This window comes from Coenobita brevimanus, chromosome 2 (assembly GCF_032717465.1).
Source record: "Coenobita brevimanus isolate Jiangsu-jjx chromosome 2, ASM3271746v2, whole genome shotgun sequence".
Lineage (NCBI taxonomy): Eukaryota > Metazoa > Arthropoda > Malacostraca > Decapoda > Coenobitidae > Coenobita > Coenobita brevimanus.
The window spans coordinates 11,686,748-11,707,860 of NC_136955.1; positions in this window are offsets into that span (position 1 = coordinate 11,686,748).

A 21,113-nucleotide genomic window follows, 5' to 3' on the forward strand; every position below is an offset into this window, starting at 1 on the left:
TATTAGGTGGTGCCTTTTCATTGACCCTCAGTGTATAGATAGATAGATATAGATATATGGATAAACAGAGACAATAGACAGATAAGCAGACCGTGATAGGCAGGTAGATAAAAAGATTGATTACTAAACAGAGTTAAACAGACAGATAGTCAAGCATACGTACTGAAAGACAGAGACGAGAGGAGTAGCTGGAGGAAGGACGATTTTGTTGTCTTGCCTTGAGGTCCTAGCCAACAACTAAGTGAGGGTTGTGTATAAGCTATTAATGTTTTTGCCAGACCACTGTTGTTGTGAAGTTGTTTTCACTTCCGGGAAGGGCCATTTAGATCAATGTGTTTTCCTGCAAATAAAAAAAAGTATAAAAAAATTGCTTACCACAATTCAAGCGGTTAGCATAAGAAAGCTTTACGTTAATGAAATATATATAAATATAAACTTAGCACTCCCAGAAATCGACATGGATATGAAGATTGAAAGCTGCTATTTTCACAGGAATGCCGCTGTGTGTGTGTGTGTGTGTGTGTGTGTGTGTGTGTGTGTGTGTGTGTGTGTGTGTGTGCCTAAGAGCCTACGTTATGATTTGGAACTTTAGTGGTGATAAAAGAAAATAATTATCTCAGTCCACCATCCGGGAGTATCGCCAAATAAGGACGAAATAAATAAAGTAGACCTGAATTTTACAAACTCATGATCAAATCCCGATCGCAACTAAGATTTTTTTTAATTTCACAAAGGGCAAGGAGAGCAGAGTACAGGAACTCCCTGGACTCATATCCTTCAATGAAAATTTAACGTCAAGAAGTCCGGGCCCCAAGCTGTAGACGCAACGAGTTGGTCGGTATGCCTCTGCCAAGCCTTGTGCGAGGACTCTCCATGCAGCCTCCATGACAGGTTCCATTCTGGGTTTAAATGAAACTAAAGATAAAAAAGGTCAAACCCACATGACACTGACTTTTGACCCGTTGACCTTGCTGACCTAATCTCGTCATTGTCTCTTCGTACTGTATCACTGACAAAAGTTTGGTCGAAATCCATCAAGGGGTTCAGGAGATATCTCGCCCACACCCATATTATTTTGACTTTTTACCGCTTGGTCTTATTGGCCGAATCAGTTCACCGTCCCTTCATACTATATCACTGACAAATATTTGGTCAAAATCCGTCTTGAGGTTCAGGAGATATCACGCCCACAATGATAAAACATGTCCAACACATATGACCTTGACCTTTGGCCCTTTGACCAAGCTGACCTAATCAGTTCATCATTTCCTCATACTGCGTCACAGGCAAAAGTTTGGTGGAAATTCATCAATGGGTTCAGGAGATATCCCACCCAGAAAACTGTTACAGACACACACACGCACCCACAGAAGGACAGACCAATCACTTAATGCCTCCTCGGGCATATATGGGCAGAGGCATAAGAAATTATTACCACTGTCAAGTAATTATCGTAATTTGCTCGCAGACTCTTTTATGAAATTTTCACTCTTCCTGCTAAAATAAACAATACTTGCGAGAGGTAACTGTCGGTTCGTTAATGATTCTTAGAAGGAAAAGTAGAAAGGAAACTACACTTGTATTTTATCCTCCTTGCAGACGAAAGCCTTGTTACGAAAGGTAATTGACCACGAGCTTGTTTGTAAATTCAAACTTTAATTGCTGCTATCTTTCTTGTGAGGGACAGTTTTGAGCTATATCCTTTCTTTACTCAGTACTTTATAAATAATATTACCCTACACCTGTGTTTCACGGCTAGGTAAATGAAACCAACTGTAACTTATCTTACTGTTATTGTGAAAGTTTGGAAATAATTTCCCTCTGCGCTCATGCTGTTGATTCCATTAGCACCCATTTTCGCGCGGTATATTTCTCCATGACCTTGATTTTGATCTTTCACGTATGAATGTATTCGCCTAAATTTTAATTACTAGTTCCTCTGAAGTTAAATACCCGGTGGTCTGGGGATAGAGCCTTGGATCAGAATGCTCTGTGGCTTACGTGACATGCTTTGAGTCCCAGAGGTTACCCATTTTTATTAATTAATTAATCAATTTATTTATTTATTTACTTTTATTTTTACTTTTACTTATTTTCAGCATGCGAAATACTACCCACGGAATAGGTCAGCTTCCTATCCCTGAATGGTCTAATTGCTGTAGGGGTGTCATGGCCCTTTACACTCCATAAGGGAGCACTGTGGGACTGGCAATTATTATTTTTCTCTCTGATAGTCTGCAATCATCATTTCACACTTTCAGCAATGCCATGCATGTTATTCCAGAGTGTTGCTGAGAAGCAGAGAGATAGCCCGAGCCGGAAACAAAGCCTCAATGGCGGAAGTAATTACAGCTGAGCAAATCTTTTCAGTTCCTGTCTGATGCACATTTCCTCACAGCGCCCACGATTCCAGGAGGTCTTTTCATCTGCATTTTCCTCGCACAAGATAGTATCGCTGAGGAATTCGTATTTGTTTATCTTCAGGAATATTGCACGCCCAAACAAATCTCTCCAGTTCGTGTCCATCACATCTCTTCTTATAGATGCAAGTGTATAAGGTGATCTTTTTATCTGCGTGTATTTTTTTCATAATAGCTCGTACTAAAAATGCAATACTATTAAGTTTAATCATGTTAGTACTAACTATAATAAAGTAAATGTAGTTTCTTTTTGTTCATTCAGAGAAACATGGAAACTGTATACCCTGTTCTGTGATATATATGCCGATTTCGTTGAAATCCTTGAGCTCACTTTTCCCTATTTCTGATCATTTTTATTTATGAGAGGGGGCTAACCCCCCAAAACAATGTGGATGTCACTCTACTCAAACATGCCATTACGGATTACAGTCCATTGTACAACACACACTAAGATATCAGAGAAATATCTGCCATCGTTTTCCTGTTTTGTATCCTTTATAAATATTGGACGGGTACTGACCCCCCAAAACATCATGGTGGATAATTTTATATACTGGGTGACTATCAAGAAACCAGACTAACTGACCCAAGAAGTTTCGCTAAAATCCATTTGTTCATTTACGCTATTTCTGATCGTTCTTATTTTTGGGAGGGGGGCTAACCCCAAAGAATCATTGGGGAGGCACGCCCCCCAATTATCCCATTACGGATGAGAGTTCACTGTACAACGTGTACTAAGATATCAAAGCTATATCTGCCCTCCTTTCAAAATTTCTGAGAATTTTTGGATTGGATGAGGGGGCTAACCACCCTGAAAGTCGTGGTTGGAAAACTGTTAATTGTGGAAAACCTTCCCAGTAACCTGACGAACTCACCTGGGAAGCTTCACTGAATTCCATCAAATGGCCTAGAGGGAGTTTAAGCTCTCTCTCTCTCTCTCTCTCTCTCTCTCTCTCTCACACACACACACACACACACACACACACACACACACACACACACACACACACACACACACACACACACACACACACACACACACACACACACACACACACACACACACACACACACACACACACACACACATTACATGAACGCCATATCTAACCCTTCATGATCAAACTCTATTCAATGGTGAGAAACAGTCCGAGAAGTGGCAAATATTATTTAAAAGATATGCAGGATCGAAGGAGACTAAGAAGACCTCACGATACATGAAGAGTATATGTAAATCCTCAAGGCCAACCATTCTAAGCTATGTAGCAGTCTAAGGCAGTGATTCTTAACCTGGGGGCGAGAGAAGTTTCCAGGACGGGCACAAGCATCCAAAGAAGAAGCAACAATTGTCTTGAATAAGAGTGGGTCAATCACGATGAAGGTTTGATTTACATTAATTCCTTATTTTGTGTCTGTTTTAACCTCTGAAGCACATCTTTTTTTATCTTTTTTTCTCAGTGTGCAGTAGGATTGTTTCGTACACTGTCTGTCGGCTGGCCACCTCCCTGCTCCTTTTCTTTGTTCCAGCCGTCTCGAGAGCAAGAAAGAGAAAATCTCATATCAAAGGGTATACCAGACACAAGTTTTTCAATCTTAAAAAAGTTGTGCTGTCATCAGGACTGGTTTGTGTTCCCGGTCATTTTACAAGGATATTTCCTCCCCCTTCCCCCCTTTATTTTTTAACTTAAATTTTCAAACAGCAACAGCCTCAAGTGCCACTCAAAGCCACATCCACACCAATCAGCTTCCTTTCCCTTGCGTTCATGCATTTCTTTATCCAGTACAAATATATCTAATTACTGCATAAGAGGTAAACAGTAGGAATGGTTCCGTAATTTGAAGATGATTGGTGTTTGATTTGCCTTTCGTAACAAAGATGTTTGCAAAGTGAAAGGGATTATTGCTGTGCACTGTTGCCATCAGTGTACCAGTGTACTCACAGTATGTACAGTATATTATAATTTTCTAAGTATATACAGAACACCACACAATGTACACCATTTCATCACCTGTGCATTGCATAATAAGCCAGATGTCAAGTAATTTCGGCGTCCGGTTCACTAGGGAACTCATCAGCCACGCACTCCTCAACAATTTTGCTAAACTCGGTGTTAAACCCCTCATCTGATAGTCTTTTATATCAACACCGGGTGTATGCTGCAATACTAAGCAATCTCTTCAGCCCAAAAATGCTCAAGTGACAAATACAAACTTTATGATTATGCGATATATCAAAATAATTAGGATTATCAAGTAGTTCAGTGAATAGTATTATAATCTTAGGTTACAAAATCAATGAGACCTCCTTCACAGCCTTAAGGGAACACTAAATGTGTGTAATAATATTTGAATAGCAAATAATTAACTGCGAGAATAATAACATGGCGAGTGATGAGAAGGGTGGGTGGTGAACTGAATGAAAGGAAGGCAATGATTGATTATGTGTGTGTGGATGAAAGGATGCGAAGATGTATATTGGATGCAAGAGTTTATAGAGGTTGGGGGAGTGGCCTTTCTGACCACTACTTGGTGGTGGCCAGAATTAGGATGCAAGTAAGATGGAGGAATAGAAGGGAAAGACGAGAGGAAGGAGTAGTTGCAAGGAGAGTGGAAAGGTTACAAGAGGATGAGAAAAAGGCAGAGTATAAGAGAGAAGTGGAGGAACGATTGGGCAAATATGAATTGGAGCAGATGGGAGACGTGGAAGGTGTGTGTAAGATATTTACAGAAGAAATATGTGCAGCATGTGATGTGGTGTGTGGAAGGAAGAGAAGACGGAGGGGGTGCAAGGGAACAGCGTGGTGGACTGAAGAGGTGAAACAGGCTGTGGCACAAAAGAAGAAAGCATACAATGAATGGATGAGAAATAGGGGCGTGGAAGAAGTTGAGAGGCAGAAGAGAGAGAGTTATATGTGGAAAGGAAGAGAGAGGTGAAAAGATTAGTAAGAGAGAGTAAGAAGAGAGTGGATCAGGAATTTGGAAGGAATTTGAGTGTAAAGTGGAGGGACTGTAAGAAAATGTTCTGGAGAGAAGTGAAAAGAGTAAGACAGGGTGGAAGTGAAGTTAGCAGGGGAGTGAAAGATAAACATGGTAGATTACTAGTGGAGAAGGGAGAAAAAGTGAGCAGATGGAGAGAACACTTTAAGGAATTGTTGAACGTAGAGGATGGAAGTAATGCGAGTATAAGTGGCTGGGGAATGGCTGGGAGAAGGAGGGAGGTGAGAAGACAGGTAGAAATCAGTAGGATAGAGGTTGTGGAAGCAATGAAGAAAGTTAAATCGGGGAAAGCCCCAGGAATTGATGGAGTGTGTGGTGAGATGCTGAAGCATGGGGGAGAGATAGTAGTAGAATGGATGTGGAAGATGTGCAGATTGGCCTGGGAGGAAGGTAGAGTCCCGGAGGATTGGAAGTCAGGTATAATTATTCCCTTGTACAAAGGAAAAGGGGAAAAAGAAGTGTGTGGTAATCATAGGGGCATTTGTCTTCTTAGTATAATAGGAAAAGTGTATGGTAGGATACTTATAGACAGAGTTAGAGAAAGAACAGAGAAATTAGTTGGAGAAGAACAGGAGGCTTTAGGAAGGGAAGAGGTTGTGTAGATCAGATATTCATTCTTAGATCTTTAGTGGAAAAGTTTCTAGAGAAGGGAAAGAAGTTGTATGCGGCTTTCATGGATTTGGAGAAAGCATATGACAGGGTGGATAGACAAGGATTGTGGAAAGTGTTAAGAATATATGGAGTAGATGGGAAGTTGTTGAATGCTGTGAAGAGTATGTATGATGGTGCTAAGGCTGCAGTGCGTGTGTGGATGGTGAACTAAGTGAATTTTTCTCTTTGAAAGTTGGTTTGAAACAGGGATGTGTCATGTCTCCATGGTTGTTCAATCTGTACATGGATGGGGTAATAAAAGAGGTACAAGGTAGGGTAGTGGATGTTGGAGTGGCCCTGGTGAGAGAGGATAGTGTTTGGAAACTCCCTGTACTGTTGTTTGCAGATGATACTGTGTTGTTGAGTGAAGATGAAGGGGAGCTGCAAGGCTTGGTGGATGAGTTTGAGAGAGTGTGTAAGAAACGGAACCTAAAGGTGAATGTAGGGAAGAGTAAAGTGATGGTCTTTGAGAGAGGTGAAGTCAGTGAATGTATAGCGAGGTTGGATGGTGAGGAATTGGAAAATGTGAGTACGTTTAAGTATTTGGGTAGTGTGATGAGTAAGGATGGAGGTTTGGAGGGTGAAGTGCTTGAAAGGGTACAGCAGGGAAGAAAGGTTGCTGGTTCCTTGAAAGCAGTGATAAGAAACAGGGAAGTGAGCATGGAAGTAAAAAAGTTACTACATGACAGTATTGTGATACCAACTCTAACGTACGGAAGTGAAGCTTGGACGTTGTTGGAAGGACACAAGTCAAGAGTGAGAGCAGTGGAAATGAGTTATTTAAGAGGAGCTTGTGGAGTCACGTGGAGAGACAGGCTGACGAATGAGGATATAAAGGAGCGTTGTGGTGTTGATGTGGATGTGATAGGAAGCGTTGTGAGGAACACACTGAGGTGGTTTGGCCATGTGGAGAGGATGGAGGGTGAAAGACTGACGAAGAGAGTGTATGTGAGTGAGGTGGAGGGTGGAAGAGGGAGGGGGAGACCGAGGATGAGATGGAGGGATGGGGTGGAGAGGTATATGAGAGAGGGGGGTGTGAGTTGGGAGCAGGGTAGTGAAATGGCGGGGGACAGGGCGACTTGGAGGCGATTTGTTTGTGGCCACCCCAAACGGGATTGAGGCGTCTGGCAATAGATAGATAGATAGATAGAATAATATTATAACTGATGGTATACGTTTCGACGACGTCTGATTTCCCAGTGAAATACGGGCGTCATCTGCCAGAGCCATGACTGCGGGCGTTAACAGAGGCAAAGCTATGCCATGTAGGCCCATGATCCCATCCCGGGAGTGACTCGTGTTGAGCACATCTCCGACACCCGAACTGAAGCTGCTTCGAGCAAGACTGGTATCAGACTTAGATTTTCCCGGATCTTCGTCCGCCAGGTTTGTGAAAAGTTAGTGTTCAAGGTAATAACGGCGTTTTTGCGATATTCTTTTCTTTCCACTTATTGAATAGCATATGCGTTTCTGCACATATTATGAAAAAAAAAAAAAAAAAGTACCTGGAGTTGAACAGCGCTAAAATCTGGGGTGATCACGGCAAATAATCCACATGCTGCTGCACACAACCTGTAATCCTCTCTTGCCAGGAAAAAAATAAAATCAAATCCCGCAAGTCAGAGTCCTTCATTTCGTGCCAATGTTTTCGACTAAAGACGAAATTCGAAAAACAGGAAAGCTCCCCCAATATGGGTAAAGAAAACGTGAGGGGGTCTCCCATCCTTCAGCACTATCTAGGGAGCCACCGTCAAAGTACAGCGAGTCCGCGGAATATGATTTGCCTTCTGTTTTTCAAAGGTCTGGGAAATTATCATTCCGCGTGTGTATACTGCTCTCCATGACTTAATTTTTGTCATTCATACGCATTGCTAATATTATCCTTAAATATCTAACATTATTTCTCCAATTTTACTGATAATGTATGTAGTCCATAGGTATAGGATGTACTAATTAGTGTAGGCCTATCCTACCCATGTATTGGTTTACAGTTTAGATCAGCGTTTCTCAACTTTTTTACTCTTATGGAACCCTTGAAATAATTTTCATGTCTCAGGGAACCCTTACATAAAAAGTACTATATATCATTATTAAAATCTCTATTTCTCTGGTATAAAGTTAAAGTTCATAAGGAGAATATAATATATTTTTTTCTGATAACTGATTTAAGCAAAAAATTAAATTACGCGTATCTGAAGTTTATTGACAGTGCACAAAAATTAATAAATAAATAAAAATTAATAAAGAACTGAAATCAAACTGCTTGTTTAATAGACATCATACGGAGGATTTCATTCACACACAAAAATAAACATACCGAATTTTTTTTTTATGCGAGGAAGAAGGAACCAAAGGCCATGAGCCTGCAGTAACAGTTCCCTCCAAGAGAAAAACAAAATACAACAGATAGCCAAATTCAAGATCCGATCATTTTGAGATGCCTGGACACACTGCGTTTGAAAGACTGCAGATCATAGGCAGCAGGAAATACAGACAGAGGAAGACAGATCCAGAGTTGACCTGTTGCATAAATGAAAGACTGGGAGTAACGGTTAACTCTTGCATTAGAGAGTTGGACAGAAAAGGGATGAGAGATTTTTTTTTTTTTTTTTTACGTGTCCGACTCTGGGCAAAGGCTTCAGGGCCTAATTCTTGGGGGGCAGTGACCTATCCCAAGGCCCAGTAGTCCTCCTACACCTCCACATGTCACCACTTCGGCGCTAACACCCACCATCCATACTGAATACATGCTAGGGCTGTCTCATACAGAACTGGTGTACTGGTATTAGCGGAGGTATTTTTACGACATGTCGGCGGGTCATGTGGTAGATCAGGAAAGTCTGCTTTTAGGAAATTCAAATCCTTAAACTGTTCCCTGCCCCAGCCAGGATTCGTTCCTGGGTCCATTAGGACTGCAGGCCACCTCTCTACCGATTCAGCCACGCCTCCCCCAGACAGGTGCTACGTGCCCGTCGTAGAGGTGGAGGAATGCAAGCAGACAGTTCAGAGGAGCAGTGACCATTAAAGTAGCGATAGAAAAGAGATAAAGATGCAACAGTGCGGCGAAGAGACAGAGGTTGAAGGGAGTCAGTAAGAGGAGGAGAGTTAATGAGACGAAAAGCCTTTGACTCCACCCTATTGAGAAGAGCTGTATGTGGGGAGCCTCCCCACACATGAGAGTTGTACTCCACACAGGGGCGGATAAAACCCCTGTATAGAGTCAACAATTGTGCAGGGGTAAAGAAAGAGCGGAGTCGGCTTAGCACACCCAATCTCTTGGGAGCAGATTTTACAAGAGATGTAATATGATCTTTCCAAGATAAGTCCCGAGTAAATGAAACCCCAAGCATGTTCAAGGATGATGCAGTATTAAGTTGAATATTATTAAACATTAGTGGGTATACCTGTGGAAGATTTTGCCGGGTTGATAGGTGTCAGAACTGAGTCTTAGATGCATTAAAAACAACCATATTATTTTACCCCAGTCAGAGATACGAGCCAAGTCAGACATTAGGTGTGCCATAGCCTCATCCCTTGTTTGTTGAAGTAACTGTTGAGATGGGCGTTGCGAGAACCGAATGGAAAGGTGAAGGGTGGAGTCATCAGCATATAAGTGGATAGGGTTAGATGTACAGCTTAGAAGATCATTGATGAATAAAAGGAAGAGAGTTGGTGGTAGGACAGAGCCCTGAGGAACACCACTGTTGATAGATCTAGGAGAAGAACGATGGCCGTCTACAACAGCGGCTATAGAACGACCAGAAAAGAAACTAGCGATGAAGGCACAGATAGAAGGATAGAAACCGTAGGAGGGCAGTTTGGAAATTAAAGATATATGCCAGACTCGATCGAAAGCCTTTGAGATGTCAAGTGCAATGGCAAAGCTTTCGCCAAAGTCCCGAAAGGAGGATGACCAGGAGTCTGAAAGGTAGGTGAGAAGATCGCCAGTGGAGCGTCCCTGACGGAACCCATACTGACGATCGGAAAGAAGGTTGTGATAGGAAAGATGCCTTAAAATTTTTCTATTGAGAATTGACTCGAAAACTTTTGAAATACAGGACGTTGAAGCAATTGGACGATAGTTGGAGGATTGGGAGTGGTCACCCTTCTTTGGGACTGGATGAACGAGAGCAAACTTCCAGCAAGAAGGAAAGGTACAAGTTGACAGACAAAGGCGAAAGAGTTTGCCTAGGCAGGGTGTAAGCACAGAAGCACAGTTCTTGAGAACAACAGGAGGGACCCCATCAGGCCCATATGCCTTGTTAGTACTGAGGCCAGTGATGGCAGAAAATACATCAGCTGAAGAAATTTTAATGTCAGCCATGATGAAGTCAGAGAGGGGAAGTGATGGAGGAACAGCACCGGAATTGTCTAAGGTGGAAGTGGAAGAGAAAGACTGTGCGAAGAGATCTGCTTTATCAGTAGAAGAAATAGCTACAGAACCATCAGAGTAGAAAAGAGGAGGGAAGGATGATGAGGTAAAGTTGTTAGAAAGGTTTTTGGCAAGGTGCCAGAAGGAGCGGGAAGAATTCGAGTTGGAGAGTTGAGAGCATTTAGTACGGATGAAATTATTTTTAGCAGAGCGAAGAACAGACTTAGCACGATTCCAGTATCATATATAACACATATAAACAGAACGAAAGCAGATAATATCTAATAGCACTACTACAGTAACTTGATAAATAAAACTTAAACAAATAAAACTGAAGCAAATTACGGCAAACAAAAGAACTAACCTTGGAAGAGAGAGAGAGACAGAGAGAGAGACAGACAGAGACAGAGACAGAGAGAAACACACACACAAACTTCCCATAAACTAACAAAATCATAAACATATTTTACTGTTAAAATTCATATAAAATCCCTAAATGATGGGTAACATTTACTAAATAATGTGGGTGAATGAAGGACTGTACCAGCACACCAGGAAGTACATTCAGGACCGATGAAGACCGTGCATGTGTCCTGTACTGGAGTGAGTCACTCGATGATACACATGTATAGTAAAATTACAAATATGAATTAAATACAAAAATGACTCAGAAATGCATTTACATATGATCACTATTTCTCTGGGAACACCTAGCGACCTCTCGCGAAACTCTAAGGTTCTTGGGAACCCTGGTTGAGAAACGCTGGTTTAGATTGCCATGTGAAACTGTTTATCATTTAATACTGATAACGCAAAATAACAGGGAATTCATATGTATTATCTTATTGATACATCACCGTATATAGGTAGGTATAATGCAGGAACAGTAAATCCATGCACACAAGACACATTAAAGAAAAGACATGCCGAATTTCATTAATTATTGCTCATGCATTTATACTGGAAAACTTCATGCATCAGTATGCAGCATGCATTGTAACTGAATAAGCGAAAATACACATGAGAAATAAAACAGAACATACTGGTAAGCAGAGAAAAAACACAACAAAATGTGTCATACACAAAACTGAACAAAGTGCTCTAGATGGAGAATAACAGAGAACAAAAAGTGTCATGTACAGAATATAAAGTATTGTACAAGGAAATGGAAACATAACAAAACGTTTTAGATGAAGAATAATACGCAACAAGACGTGTCACAAATGGAATATAGAGCGAAACAAAAAGGAACATAGATTCATATATTTATAGGTTTAATATTTAACAGGTTTAATATCTGCAGCTATACTATTGTCGTTAAATGTATAGGAATGAAGTTCTAATTACTACTGATTTACATGATGAAAATATTTTGTCTGATTTAAATCATATTAGAACAAAAAAATAAAAATAAAACAACAAGCCATAGTTGGTTTACACCATCCATCTTTATATCATCATCATCATCGTCATCATCATCATCATCATCCGGACCTCCTTTCCCACCCCAGGGCAGGGTGAGGAGCAGCAATGTCCAGACAGCCCAAATTTGCCCAATCCAATGGGCCACGCTTCCATTCACTCATCATTCAAGGCCCCGGAATCCTGGCTCTATTGGATACGCCAAAATCATTCACCACGTTCTGTAGCTTCACATAATCGTATCCGATTGAGTCAATCCGGACGCTGCCACGTTAAAATGGGGTGCCAAATCCCTGATCATGCACTTCTTCTCACAAAATTCATCCAGCCTGCTCAATTGTTTGTCAGTTCCCTAGCCTCACCGACTTCCAAACCTCTCTTCCTCACACACTCATCCATCATATCTCTCAACCTTCTCCTTGGCCTACCTCGCCTCCTTCCTCCTTCAAACTCGCTCAGATATACCTTTTTCACCACTCTATTGTTATCCATGCTCTCCACATGACCATCTCAGTACACTCTCTTCGATTCTGGTGTCCACAGATTTCCTCACTCCACATTTTTACGAATCACATTATTTTGTATCTTGTCCACCCTTTGTACTCCACATACATTCCTCGGCAGTCCCATCTCCACTGCTCTTACTCTTGACTTTTCATTTTCATGCCACACCATAGTCTCACATCCATATGTTAAAGTTGGCACTAACTCTCCATCATGTAAGCCTCGTGCAGCTGCAACACTCAAGCCTCTGTTTCTTATCAAGGCCTTCAGTGCACCAGCTACGTTTCTTACTTGAGTCACACTACTTTCAACTTCTTTTGCACATTTTCCTCTCATTTCTATCACAGTACGTAGGTATTTGAACTCTCTCACCAATTCCAGTCTCTCTCCATTCACTGTAACATCACACTGGGAGTCACCTTCTCTCTCAGTAACCATCACTTTACTCTTTTCTACATTTACTCTCAAAGCACGACGCTCACAGACAACAGCAAAACTCTGCACTAGCCTACCAAGTTCTTGTCCGGCACTTGCAAGCAGTACTGCATCATCAGCATACAACAAATTTGATATATTCCATCCATCACCGTTCATTACTAACGCCATCCCTCTCTCCATTACTCGTGTTTTTTACTTCTTGCATCACCCCATCCATGGGGACACAACCTTGTCGCACGCCAACACCGATCGTGAACCATTCACGTAGATGCCCATTAACCCTTACACATGCTTCACTACCATCATAAAAACTCTTGACGGCACATAGTAGCTTACCATCTGCACCATCCTTACATAGTTTGTAATATTTGTTTGCATCTAAGGGCAAATCACCTTATTTGGTGATTATTTCCTTATCCTTCGGAAATACATAGAAAACCGTCATTGGGGTGTATTTTTTGTAGCGTTTTCATATGTAGCATGGGTATCACTTCGCACTCATTTGGCCTGAAATTCAATTTATCTACCGAAAAACGTAAACAGAAGAAAACGTGATGACTCTCAAGGCCATCTGTTGATACCGCAACGAACTAGAATGTTGCTTGCTCACGGGTTAATTCGCTATTTTTCCTGTCTTCCATTTATCATATTTGCTTTCGGCACTCTGCGGGGCGAAAATCAACTGTGAATGTAGGGTAGTGTTGGAACAAGCCAGTGACTGAGACGTGCGTATGTGTCGGGGGGCAGGGGGAGGAGAGAGACAAGTACTATTTTGCCTTAGGAAGCTTTTCTGGCTCCAAAGGCTCACTAGATTGGTGATCTACACGCATAAGGTAAGGGAGAGTGTTTTATACCCTAGAACAGTGTTTCTCAACTGGTGGTCCATGGTGACTTTTTGAATGGTCCATAGGACGTTCACTATATTTGGTATTAAACTGGAGATTGGTGCATATATTTTTAAATTTATTGAAAATGCAGTACGAAAAATCTTATCAAAATAAGTAATTGGCCATTCATTTTATTGTATTATTCCTATTTAGGAAATATATATTGTTCAAACCAAAATGTTTGTTTTCTATGCTTTATTTATCATTATTCAAAAATGAAATGGTCCACGATATTTTTTTTAATTGGGCTGGTGGTCCGCGGAATGAAACGAGTTGAGAACCACTGCCCTAGAATGTGTTTATTTTGCCAGTAAGGAGGTTAATAGGACTCAGGAGTGTGCATTAGGTCTCTTTTTGTTTTCATAAGCCAATTTAAATGCGGTGCATTTACTGGCTTCGTATCTTGTGAAGAGGAGAGTATGTAATGCTTTCTACATTTGTTCTGATACTCTTTTGGCAACTGTTTGTCACATAAGCATGGGCAGAGAATTTGCATACGAGGAGGGTGTAGGAGTGTCAATGGTCTTGTTATGCAGAGAGAGAGAGAGAGTGAGAGGGGAGGGACGGAGTCGAGATCAAGAAGGAATATCAAAACAATAGGTAGTAGACAGGAAAGATATACACAGGCGTTATGTCAGACTGGAGGTGTTTACTTTTCGTTTCCTGGACGCACCCGAACCGGCACCTTCTCCCTCAGATGACTGGCTGTTCAGGATGGATTAGGTTCAGTGGCGGTATGGATGGTCAACATCATGGGGGGGGGGAGGAGAGATAACAGACCCAGGATTATCCTAGCGTGTGTGTGTGTGTGTGTGTGTGTGTGTGTGTGTGTGTGTGTGTGTGTGTGTGTGTTTCATTGTGTGTGTTTTGTGTGTATGATTGTGTTTTAGTGTGTGGTGTTATACTTAATAAAATCGACATAGGAAACGAAGCACTTCCGCAAGAACTATGGACCAAAATCAAATAAAGTGTGTCAGGAACAAAAGAAAAACAGTCTCTCTCTCTCTCTCTCTCTCTCTCTCTCTCTCTGTATATATATATATATATATATATATATATATATATATACTTGTATATATATATATATATATATATATACAGGAGTAGACTGTAGCACCGGTCGAGCAGGGCAGTACTCCCAAGGTGGATGGAAAGCGTATGACAGGGAGAACTGGAGCTCCCGTTTCATCAGCCCTCGGGACTAGTTCCCGACCATCCCCCTTTGTTGAACTTTTTCAGTGTCTCAGTAACACGGAGAGTAGGCCAGCATGCTCTCCAATACATATTTCTCTATCAACACCAAACTACATGCACAGTACACACTACACTTCCTTTTCCAAAATTCAACAATCATGTCGTCTCTACACGCAGCCTCGGAGTCCCCAGGGGGTGGGGGACCCATAAATGCCCCCACCTTCCGCCCCTCTCCCAGTTACGACTCGAGCTGCCTGGAATCACTGTCTGACCCACTTCTTAATTTCTGCAACATTCGTGGCCTTTCCTCCAACTTTCGCTCTGTTGAGTACCACCTCTCCTCCTCTAAGCCTCACCTTCTTTTCCTAACTGAGACTCAGCTGTCTGAGGCAACTGACAGCAAACCCTTTTCTGTATCCTCCTACTTTCTCTATACTCATTTCAAAGCCAAAGGTGGCTGTTGTGTATATATATGCAATGACTTATCTTGCTCTCGTGTTCCTAAACTCGATTCTTCTGAATTCTCCACACTCTGGCTTCGGCTTTCCTGTCACTCTCTGACTAAATATATCTGCGCTGTTTACTTATCTCCTAATTCTACTGACTATCAAAAATTCTTTGACTATCTTACTTTTACGATGGAACACATTCTATCCATTTCTCCTTCCTCTGAAATCTCCATTCTAGGAGATTTAAATGTTCACCACTGTCACGGAGTTTTTAAAATGCATTTATTAAGTGATAATGTTCAATGATATTGAAGAGCAGGGACAATGAATTGTCTTCCTAAATCAAGCAATGATTACTTTATGCTGGCTTGCTTCTCACGATTCTCTAAGAAAGAGAATTTATAAACTTTCTCAACAGTACACAGCGGAGACTAATTACTCAATTGCTGTTTATTAGTACTGTTAGCCTCTGGAGAAAGTTACTTCCCCCCCTGACAATAAATAACTAATACTATTAATAATATCAGGTTCTTGCTGATGCTTAACTCCTAGAAGGCACAACGGATTTTAAGCTTAATACAACAAGACTGGCCTAAGTACCAGTTATGAATAGCAAAACGTTTATGCAAGCTAGGAGCTATAAGGGAAATAAGCTTAATTATGGAGAAATGAAACACGAGTTTACATTACATTAAGCTCAAGAAAAAGAACTGTTAAATTTATTGATTACAAAGAAATAAATTTAATGTTACACTTCAAATGAATTCAAATAAAGTGATCGTACTCACTCACTCACTCAAGAGCTAAATTTTTATGCCTAAAAAAAAAACAACATGTGGCACAGCCGGCCAGCATGTAAGGAAACAGCACACTTAGCTAAACTCTTAAGTCTAGGAAAAACGAAAAGAAAATACTGGTCAATGAATGTGGTGTATCACCAAGAAGGGTGGGAGCCTGGAGAACTGTAGTCTAGTGGAGTCTGGGTGCTAGCTGACCTCTCTCACTGCTGGAGCACAGTACCTCACTCCGTCACGACAGACACTTGACTAACTCGTGGGAAAGAAAGGGAGCGCTATCGCCGCATTTTTTTTAACGGTCGAGGCAGGCAGGGGCGAACAATAAAGAAACAATAATATCGCTCAGTAGAGCACTCAATGACGTGCATTAGATCGGTCACTTTTGAAACAGTGACGAATGTTTTGAAAAGTATACCACCGAAATGGAGAGAGAAACGGTTAACTGAGTGATACACAGTGAGTTTTCCACTAATAGTTCGTGGTTTTTCACAAAAGGAAAATGTCACAAATTTGATTCGTGACAACCACCACCTTTGGCTCTCCTCTCCTTTCACTGATCCACCTGGTGAACAAGCCTACACCTTTTCTATCCTCAGTGACCTAGAGCAGTTTGCAAAGCACCCTATCCGTATCCCTGATCGCCGTGGAGAGAGCTCCAACATACTTGACCTCTCCCTTACAACTAATACTTCTGCTTACACTGTTAATCCTTCCTCTTTGTTGGGCTCCTCTGATCACAACCTTATCACCTTAACCTGTCCTATCGCTCCAGTATGGCCTATGGACCCTCCAAAGAAACGTCATCTGTGCCACTTTGTAGCTGCTGACTGGGAGGCCATCAGGCAGTACTTCTTTGATTTTTCATGGAATGATTATTGCTTCCATGGCCGGGAGCCATCTGAGTGTGCCTTGTGCATTACGGAGGTTATTCTCTCAGGCATGGAAGCATACATTCCTTTCTCATATCCTTTGACTAATGCAAGAAAGCCTTGGTTTAATCTCGCTTGTTCTAATGCTGTCCACAACAAGGAGAGGACCTATAAAAGGTACAGGAGCCAACCCACCCCTGAATCACATCTTTTATACGTTTCTGCCCGGCATCATGCTAAGTCTGTTCTTTGCTCTGCTAAAAATAATTTCATCCGTTCTAAATGCTCTCAACTCTCCAACTCCAATTCTTCCTGCTCCTTCTGGCACCTTGCCAAAAACTTTTCTAACAACTTTACCTCATCATCCTTCCCTCCTCTTTTCTACTCTGATGGCTCTGTAGCTATTTCTTCTGCTGATAAAGCAGATCTCTTCGCTCAGACTTTCTCCTCCAATTCCACCTTAGACGATTCTGGTGCTGTTCCTCCATCACTTTCCCCCTCTGACCTGACTTCCTCATGGCTGACATTAAATTTTCTTTAGCTGATGTATTTTTTGCCATCACAGGCCTCAATACTAACAAGGCATATGGCCTGATGGAGTCCCTCCTGTTGTTCTCAAGAGCTGTGCTTCTGTGCTTACACCCTGCCAACTTGTACCTTTCCTTCTTGCTGGACGTTTGCTCTCGTTCATCCAGTTCCAAAGAAGGGTGACCATTCCCAACCCTCTAACTATCGTCCAATTGCATTAACATCCCGTATCTCAAAAGTTTTGAGTCAATTCTTAATAGAAAAATTTTGAAGCATCTTTCCTATCACAACCTTCTTTCTGATCGTCAGTATGGGTTCCGTCAGGGATGCTTCGCTGGCGATCTTCTCACCTACCTTTCAGACTCCTGGTCATCCTCCTTTCGGGACTTTGGCGAAAGCTTTGCTATTGCACTTGACATCTCAAAGGCTTTCGATCGAGTCTGGCATAAATCTTTAATTTTCAAACTGCCCTCTTACGGTTTCTATCCTTCTATCTGTGTCTTCATCTCTAGCTTCCTTTCTGGTCGTTCTATAGCTGCTGTTGTAGACGGCCATCGTTCTTCTCCTAGATCTATCATCAGTGGTGTTCCTCAGGGCTCTGTCCTATCAGCAACTCTCTTCCTTTTATTCATCAATGACCTTCTAAGCTATACATCTAACCCTTTCCGCTCATACACTGATGACTCCACCCTTCACCTTTCCATTCGGTTCCCGCAACGTCCATCTCAGCAGTTACTTCAACAATTAAGGGATGAGGCTATGGCACACCTAATGTCTGACTTGGCTAGTATCTCTGACTGGGGTAAAAATAATCTTGTGGTTTTTAATGCATCAAAGACTCAGTTCTTACACCCATCAACCCGACAAAATCATCTCAGGTGTACCCACTAATGTTTAATAATTTTCAGCTTAATCCTGCATCATCCTTGAACTTGCTTGGGGTTTCATTTACTCGGGTCTTGTCTTGGAAAAATCATATTACATCTCTTGTAAAATCTGCTTCTAAGAGATTAGGTGTGCTAAGCCGACTCCGTTCCTTCTTTACCCCTGCACAATTGTTGACTCTATACACGGGTTTTATCCGCCCCAGTGTGGAGTTCAACTCTCATGTGTGGGGAGGTTCCCCACATACAGCTCTTCTCAATTGGGTGGAGTCAAAGGCTTTTCGTCTCATCAACTCTCCTCCTCTTACTGACTCCCTTCAACCTCTGTCTCTTCGCTGCACTGTTGCATCTTTATCTCTTTTCTATCGCTGCTTCAATGGTCACTGCTTCTCTGAACTGTCTGCATGTATTTCCTCCACCTCTAGGACGGGCGCGTAACTCCCGTCAAGCAGCAAACTCTCATCCCTTTTCTGTCCAACTCTCTAATGCAAGAGTTAGCCGTTACTCCCAGTCTTTCATTTATGCAACAGGTCAGCTCTGGAACTGTCTCCCTCTGTCTATATTTCCTGCTTCCTATGATCTCCAGTCTTTCAAACGCAGTGTGTCCAGGCATCTTGAAATGATCGGATGTTGAATTTGTCTCTCTCTTGTATTTTGTTTTTCTGTTGGAGGGAACAGTTATTGCGGGCTCGTGGCCTTTGGTTCCTTCTTTCTCACATATATATATATATATATATATATATATATATATATATATATAGTATACATCCAACCATCATCCAGTCCTATGTTGCCCCATGAGTAGCGTACAAACCCTGGGCAATGCAAGCTTTTCCTAACATTTAAGATGAGAGTGATCAGTCTCACTCATCCCTGAGTGTAACTGCGTGAGCAATAAACCCTAATCATCCCTTGGATATAAACCTACAAAGGCTCAATCCGACTGGAGCACCTTAATTACCCACCAAACCATCAGGCGCCATATTTTGGTTATATGGTTACCACCCAGCGTAATAGATTTTTCCAGGTGTACAGGAAACTAACTGGCTTGTCACTCAGTGTTTAGTCACCCATAGGCAGAAGGAAGAGAAACGAATGAAGGGAAGAAAAACATAAGGAAGGAAGGAAGGAGGGAAGAGAGAAAAGGGCAGACACCCAAATCAGCACTGCAACAAGTGATTGGATGGTGAGCACCCCCACCTACCACAATTATATCTATCTATCTATCTAGATAGATAGATTATACTCATGTAATAGGTGTTTCTCATTCTCCGTTAAATAATAACCATAATGCACCTATACTTTACAGTCCTGACAAAAAGTAAGCTAAATATTGATAATTGTAACTCACGTGTCACCTGTGCGCTCCTGCACCACTGTACCTCTGGGTATGTCCACCAAGAGGAAACCGTATTGTTTTTTAGAACAATAGGCCATAGGTTAAGCTTGCATGACTAGGTCAGTTTAAACAGTTTTTATCCAGTTTAGACCAAACTTGTTGGAAGGGCTGAGGGGAAGGCAAAGACAAAGGCCGCTGACTTGAGAACAATGGTAACAAATCAAGGTAAATAGATAAACTTCGACCCCCGAATCTTTTTTATCAATATCACTAAAACCTAAAAAAAAGAAAATCTGATTTTGACCAAACTGCATGGAATGGTTAAAAGTGAGGCAATAAACTGACCTAATAGTTTTCTAAAACAAGAAGGGAGAGGTCAAGGTCACATGGCAAAGTCAGCATAAACCTTTCCACCATGGTTCCCAGCACTGGATGTGTATCTATAAGGCTGTTGGTCCCGTTGCTGGACTTGGTGGGTTGTGGCGGTGTTTGGGGAAAAGGGAATGTCACCGACAGCATCTGACTGAGTGAAAAATAAGCTCTGTTCTTATTCTTGTATTGTGACGCTTCTGATTCATTTTGTTGCGAAAATATGTAAATGGAGGAATCTTGCTATCTTTCTAGTGCACAGAAAATGGGTTCCCTCTGCATTTTCCTTGGCTGTGCAGTATCATCAAATGCTCACGCTGACTTAAGATTCTTCGCATTCTTGCATTATTCAGTATTCCTAAACACTGCACATGAAAAAGAATAGAAGAGTTTAATTTCTCCCGAATTTGCCCGTTCGTGGGGTCAAAAATGAAACATTGTCGCACTGAAACAATCTAAGGAAAGGTAAGCATGAAAGATACCAACAGAGTTCAGGTTCATATAGCAACGTCAGCTTAAACAGTTTTAATCCTAGTTAGACCGTAATTGGCGGGATGGTTTAGGGAAAGATAATGAAGAAGGAATTCGATTTTGGGAGTGCTCAGAGGTCAAGGCCACAGGGTAAGATCAAATCTTGAATCCTGTAACCTAAGCAGCTTCCAATACTGATTGAGGATGTTCCTAGGATGAAGCGATTCGATTTTGAGAATAGAAGGTGAAAGGTCAAGGGTAAAGAGCAAGGTCAACTCAAAGAGTTCTGCATCATTTAGGATCACATTTGGTGGAAGGGGTAACAGTTACACGAAAAAGAAATATTTTTATATTGATAACACTAGACGGGAGATCAGTCACAGAGCTAAGGTAAATGTTTGGCCCTTAAAACAATTGTACGGCGCGGGTGTTACACAGTCCGAGTGCTCCTTGATACTGTTGTGCTCTTGCTTCCTCCAAATGACTGCATTTAGCTTTGGTAGTATATAAACAACACGTTCC